Raw genomic sequence first — 7,105 nt, 5'->3', positions numbered from 1 at the left:
TATTGGTACTGATGTAAAATCATGTCTTGATCACAACCTGTTACGTAGTAAATATTTTAGTAATTATTTATAATAAAATATGGTATTTCATAATAGCATAAGTTCATATTCAGGATGTTGTGGGGGCATCATTTACTAGGAATATTATATGCTAAGTTTGCATTTGCAATTTCCATTAAATTTCTGGAACCATTTGACTATTAGCAACTTCTAAATGGGTTGGAAGTGATGGTTATTTGGGTTGTTTTCCTACAAGATAGTTCCATTCTCTTTGAACTTGCGTCTATAGGTAGTTTCTAGTGCCACAATTGATTTCTAATTTATGGTTATAATAATATTTTTTTGAAAAAACAAAAAACATGTGCAGGTTCTGGTGGTGCATGTGTTGAAATGAACAAGGACATTTCTACAATACAAATGAATTGAGTTGTGGGCCCTAGTATCGGTGAAAAAACTGAGAAAAATGAAGAGGTTGGAAGTATGCATGCTTCTGAGATTGTTATATTAGATTATTGCAAAAATTCAGATGCCTCATTTGTGTCAAAGAAATGCTAAAATAGTGAGACTTCTATATAGATGCAACCTCAACTTGTGCTTCTAGGGCAATTTGGTAGTGATGATGATTCAGGAAGGTTGAAGGAAAGTATATTATAGAGGTTGGAAAAGCTCGAGTTATAACTTGATTTGACCGAGAAAGAGTATGAAAAACTTGAGGTTCAACTTGAAGTTCATTTCTCATCAAATGTTCGAGTGAAAAATGACTCAATGGTGGATGTGGCTAGAAACTTAGTCATGGTTGAGGTTTAACCTGATGTGCATACCCTGGGACAAAAGGATGGTGTGGGACAAGTTATCTATACCACAGAGGTGAGCGAAGCAGGAAAGGAAGTGCTTAATGATTAGATAGGCATGTCATCCTAAAGAATTTAGGAAAACACTGATTCCAAGCAGTCATCATTTGAAGTTCACTTTTCATTATCTTTTGATTCTTTTCCTATGGTTTTTGTTAGAAGTAAAGGAGAGGATGGAATCATCCAAGTAGATGGATGAAATTCACAAATAAGTAACCTTAAGGGTGGTTTGTAATCAATAAATTCATTCTCTGACCCAGGGGAGATGACGGAATAACTAACTCTAAGGAAATTAATTTAGATAACTTATTAAATAATGATAGAGGCCAATTTTCAAACATTCCCATCAAACCTGGGGTTTCAATTAAAATTGATGCAAGCGAATGTTGGAAAGTTTTGTATAATGACAATTGGGAGCATGCTGAGCGTACCTCCAAAGTATTGGCTAATCATCTTCCATATGTTGAAGTTGAATCTGGTAGGGTGCCTGTTGGAAAGTCCAAGGAAATGATAATTTAGGAAGAAAGTATAGAAAGAAAGGAGAGAATCAAGCAACAATTGCAGGACATGTTATCAAAGAAAAAAAAATTGTCAGATTCATGGAGCAAGTTCTTGCTCTTAGGTATCACGTGTTGAGGGAGACATGGAAGCACGAGTAGGCAAGGATTTGTCAGTGGAGTGATCATTTAGAAGGTGTCGAAAGGTGTGCTATTGACCATAGAAATGGGAGATTAACACCTAGCCAATGCATAGCTCATCAGTCATGTCTATCTAGTATGATTTATATTGAAAACTATTGTGATTATGTGTTCTTTATATTCTCTAAATTGTGTGAATAAGTAACTTGAAATTACTTGCATTTGAATGGAGGGTTTTCTTTTTTTCTTTTGAATATGATTCTTTGGATGAAAACAAGGCGTTATCTTGTCCAAGGGGGAATCTAACTGTGGTGGGGGAATATCACCACCCCCACTTTACCAACTAGGTAATCCACCATTGATAATGGTAGAAGATTTTGTTAGAATTGGTCGTTGTTTTTTATAACTTGTTGGTTTGAAAAAAGTGTGGTAAATAAGTTTGATTCAGGAGAAGAAAATATCGACTATCTCAATTACTTTTTGAGGAGACAAAGGAAGAATCTTAGCAATGTATTCCCAGGAGATGATTCAGCACGTGTCAAGATCATTCTCATAGGATCTAATCTGTGTAAGTTACATGCATAGTTGCATTTTCTAATATTTTAATAAATGTTTCATCATATGTTTGGGTTCTTTGTTTCATTATTAATTAGTTCTCTATGGGTGCATTGCAACTTTAAGCTTTATGATGACTGCAATCGGCTATGCATGGTTTTTGGAGCATTCAACAACCCAGAAAATGTGGAATACAATGCTTGCCATCAATGCTACTCAGAAAAGGATGTGGGGCATAAGAAAGAAGCATGGATATTATACTACTCTGGCTTGGATGCTTGAAACCTCTTATTATGTGATGAAGTAAATCGTAAACCTGACATTCCTTATAAGCTAGGAGATAGGATTGTGAGAGCCCAATCGATGATTCTATACTACATTATTTTGCTCCTCTAAATAAAATTTGTAGGCATAAAGAAATCCATATTAAGAACTTGGAAACACAACCAAGTAGTTATATTTTTCCCATGGGACTATCCAAACTAAGGTTAGAATATGAAAAATCAACTTAGAAGTTCAGAACAAAATTGCAATTAAGTGTATTATTTTAACATCTTTTATTTTCTATTTATCTTGAATGACGCCCATTAGCTCATGATGGTTTCAAGCTTGTCCTTCTGGTAGAAATATATTCCTATTACCTCAATTGAATGATGAATCATCATTCACAAATTGATTTCCTTGCTATCATATTTGACTTTGACTTTGTAAATATTTTGAGTCACCTATTGTAGTCGTTGCATACATTCATAAGATCAGTCACTGTAGAAAATATGTTGCAAATTTGTATTGGGTTCTTTTCAATTAAAAAGAGAATGCGTTCCACCATATGGTAATTAATAGTAGCATATTTTATAATAAAGGTTTGTGGGTTCTTTACTTGCTAATTTTTTAGCTCTTTAAATTTTGAGGGAAATCCATTGTAAAGAGAAAGGGTAAATTTGATGCTTATCAGTTGGCAGTCAGGTTTTGAACTATGGCTTGGGATGTTTGCACTGCTTATGCATTTTACATGTTCTTGATTTATTTTGTAGTGGAACTTGTGTCCTTCACACTATTTCCTCTAAAGAGAGTTCATTCCATACCCACATGAGTGTTGGCCAAGGGCTCACTCCACCTTTGTGTGCTCAAAAATGAGGGCAGGGCCCCTACCCATATCTTGTTTTCATTTGGACGAGTGGTTTTATGAATCACTTACATCAAAAGAAAGTAGTTCTAGTGGCAGGGCTAGCTATTTATCATGTTAGCCATTGCAGATAGTCATATTAGCTTTGCTTTATGAGTTGATCTTTCTCTTTTGATTTTGTTGTAGCGGCTACAACCACCCTCCAAAATTTTGGCCTGCACCCAATTTCAAAGCCTCCCTTGAGAGTTTCACTTGATGACTACACACACTTGAGTTCACTCTGCGAGCTCGTGTGAGTCTTAGCATTTTCCTTGATTGTTCATTTCACCAAGTCTTGCATGTTGATGTCAAAGTAATGCTTGCAACCATTGTTCTGGTTATGCTCAAAGTCTTCATTTTGTGTGTACTTGTTATGTTCGCTATGAAAGCATCTGTCGCACTCACACACGGAGTCACATTCACTGTCACACAAGCATTGTCATAGTCGATCAACGATCAGTCAAGAGTGTCACGCTTGTCGCTTGCACCGTCGATCAGTGATGTTGAACAAGTGTGTCTGGATGGTATGAGTCATCTCGTCATCGAGTCGTGTGAGTGTGTGTTTGCATGATCACCTATACATCTTTCTATCATTCACACACTTAGTCATTTTTCTGAAGTCTGACGACTGAACTCCCCCTAACAGCCAGACCATCACCCCGCCATCGACTCAATCGATTATCACCTAGAACAATGTAGAAGCACCAAGCAAGTGTTTCTAGGTTGTGCTGATCGCAAGCGATCCAATCAACTTTCATGCTGGCCACCTGGAGAGTCGGACCCGACAGCCACCTTGGGATTGACTCCCCTTAAAAATTGCATAGAGGCTATTAACCTTTCCTATTCTACTGACTGAGGAAATTGCACAAAGAGGATGGACAAAAACCAAGTGCCCATCCCTGTTTCCCTCAGAAAATTGCTCAGTTTTCCCAGTCAGTCCTTCCGACAGTCGACCGATTGCTCATCCAGGAAATTGCACAGTTTTCATGAGCATACCTTCTGCTGCACAGCAGTCCACTCAGCTCAAAAATTGTGCAGAGATGATCAGTAGGCCAACCACCCAGCCTCAGTGCATTTACCTTCACCAATAGCTCCTAGCAGCTGATTGCCTGTTCCCCTTAGGAATTGCGCAATTTCTGTTGCTAGTGACCTAGTAGCCAACTGCCAGTTCCCTCTGGGAATTGCGTAGTTTTGGCTACCAGTGACCCAGAAACCAACCGCCAGTTCCCTCTAGGAATTGTGCAGTTTTGGCTGCCAGTGACCTAGTAGCCAACTGTTAGTTCACTCTTGGAATTGCGTAGTTTTGGCTGCCAGGCTCCCGGCCAGTTCCTCTAAAAAACTATGCAATTCCTTCCTACTAATCCTCCATGCAAACCAACCTATTCCTCTAGAAAATTGAGAAAATTTTTCCTTTTAGCCCCTACGGCCCGCTCATTCCAAAAAATGCACAAAGTTTGTCTACATTGCCTTCCTGCAGCCTAGATTGTCCCTCCCAAAATTTGCACAGTTTTTCCTTCCAGTTGAGCCAGAACTTGCATATAGTCACTGTCGACTTGGATTACCCATATTAATCACACAGTGACTCTTGCGCAGTTTTCATCAGCAGTGCTCGGAGCCATCATCCCACCTTGCAACCTTGGTGCCTCTCTCGGTCACCTGCATCCAAAATGATCATGTGTCATGGTAGACTAAGAGGTTTCTGGATTTGATGTCATCTCGTCATGAGTGATTGCAGATACAGGTACACCAACAAACATGGCACGATGACAAATGGGATGAACGAAGGGAGCACATGCAGAGCGACAAGTTCACCAACGAACAGATGAACATGCACCTTTCACAAAAAGATGAGCCTGTCAAACCTTCCAACATACAAGCAAGGAGAAATGTGCCAAAGAAACATCAAGCGAACCAACAACCATCGAAGACTCTGCACACTTTTCCATGTGGAGGTGAAGCCGTGATACACCATGAAGACATCCATCACCCAATAGTACTACAGCTCGACATGTACTCTAGCAGCAGTATGAATGTACCAGCACTGTCATGTCGAGTCATGTCATGAGTCATGTTGTCCACATCTCCACTGTGGGCCATGTTGTCAAATCAATGTAATGTAACGTGGAAGTCCAAGAGACCCACTTGTTGTACAAAGAGTCATGTGATGATCCGAATTGGATCCATAAAAAGACTGTCAAGAACCATGACTAAATTAGGTCAAACAAATCTCTAAGGAAATCTGAAACAGTATCAAGAACACCCTGAACTAGTGGCAATGGCAGCCGAGATGGAACGACGAGGACCTCGGTCAAAGCGCACCGACCGAGGGCCATGGAGACCGCGCAGCAGACCAAACTATCCCCTGGGAGCCCTGGAATGGGAAAAGGATGAGGTTTTTTATGCGCAATTAGCACTTAGGCGAATAGGGCCCTGAAGGGGGAAGCTCGAGCACTTAGTCACATCAAGAGCTAGGAAACCGTAGGTGGAAAAAGTGATAAATGCTAATGTATGAAGGCAGGACCCACGCGCTAGAAAACCGGTGGTATTGATCGGGGTGCCCTTGAAGGGTAAGAGGTTTTGGACAGGAGTGAAGCGATTCCATACACCGATCGATGCGTGGCAGGCGGAGGTTAGAGAAAACCCCCGTTGATTGCGCACTATCAGTCAAGCAAGTCAACTACGCAAAACGTGCATCTGGCATCAGATCTGGAGGGCCCAGATCAGACGGTTGAGATTGCACTCGATGGAAAGAAGCATAATCGATAGGGAATTAAGCTGCGTTCTAAAGGGATTTGGAATCCATTTGGCTGCCATGGTGGAGGAAGAACGCATCCACAACGTAACTAAAGAAACGAACTGACGAAGCATGCTGGCACCATTTAGAGGAGGACAAGTGGCCACTCCTTGAGCATTCATGATGATGCCGAACACAGGGAACTCCAAGTGCAGCTGCAGAAGGTGAATCGGCACAAGCAGAAGAGGAACCAAACAAGCATGGGGATCGAATGGCTAAAGCCGTGAACAGAGACAGTTGAATCGGGAGATTGGAGTTAGAATTGAGAAGAGTCCAAGCGACCAAGAGAGACAGTGAACAATGAACCCTGAGAGGAGGACTGAACACAGAGAACAGTAAAGCTAAGCAGAAGAGACAGAGGGCCGAGCTGACCAGAGGCAGCATCGAGCACCAGAGAGCTTGAAGATTCAAGCCTTCCCATAGAGGAATCTGTCCGGATTGAGCATCACATTTGGCTCTTTCCACTGTAGACCAAGGGTCACAGAGCTGGTAGGAAGAAGAAGAGTCTGTGTACTCCAAGTGTCTTGGGGAATCCAAGAACCACCCTGCCAAGAAAAATCTGCTTCAGGAGAACTCATATTGAGTCCCTGTATTGTAATTTCTCTGCTCAAAGACACAATAAAACAAGGCCACCACTGAAGCTGGACTGGAGACATAGCCCTGGAGAATATGGTGAACTCCTTATTAAAATTGCTTATGTCTTTGTGTTGCTTACTATATTTCTCTGCTGTCTTTCCATTTTATTTATCTGTGTATTGGCAATCTGATCTATCTGTTGTTTCAATAACATAGAACACACACCAACACATGAGTCTGTAATACCTTAGTTTAATAAATATTTAACTGATGGCACTCATAGGGTGAATATCAGATCAAGTGGTATTAGAGCTCAAGGTTGTAAGGTTAGACAAGCTTGTGTTGGTATAGTTGTGAATGCTCACAAGATCAAAGCTCAAATTAGGAGAAGGAGAGTTGGTGGAAACTAATCCTAAAATTGGAAGAGTCTATCCTCGAAAGACCATGTCAGAAGAAGGTTCTATGGGGCCAGACCCTCAATTCATAGAGAGTTTCCTAGCTATAAAGTCTATGGTTGAAGAAATGT

Source organism: Pinus tabuliformis, chromosome X (assembly GCF_031772625.1).
Source record: "Pinus tabuliformis cultivar Carrire ecotype Pingquan chromosome X, CPIR1, whole genome shotgun sequence".
NCBI classification, from domain to species: Eukaryota; Viridiplantae; Streptophyta; class Pinopsida; order Pinales; family Pinaceae; genus Pinus; species Pinus tabuliformis.
The sequence above is the reverse complement of the archived record's forward strand: the minus strand, read 5'-3'. Positions refer to the sequence as shown.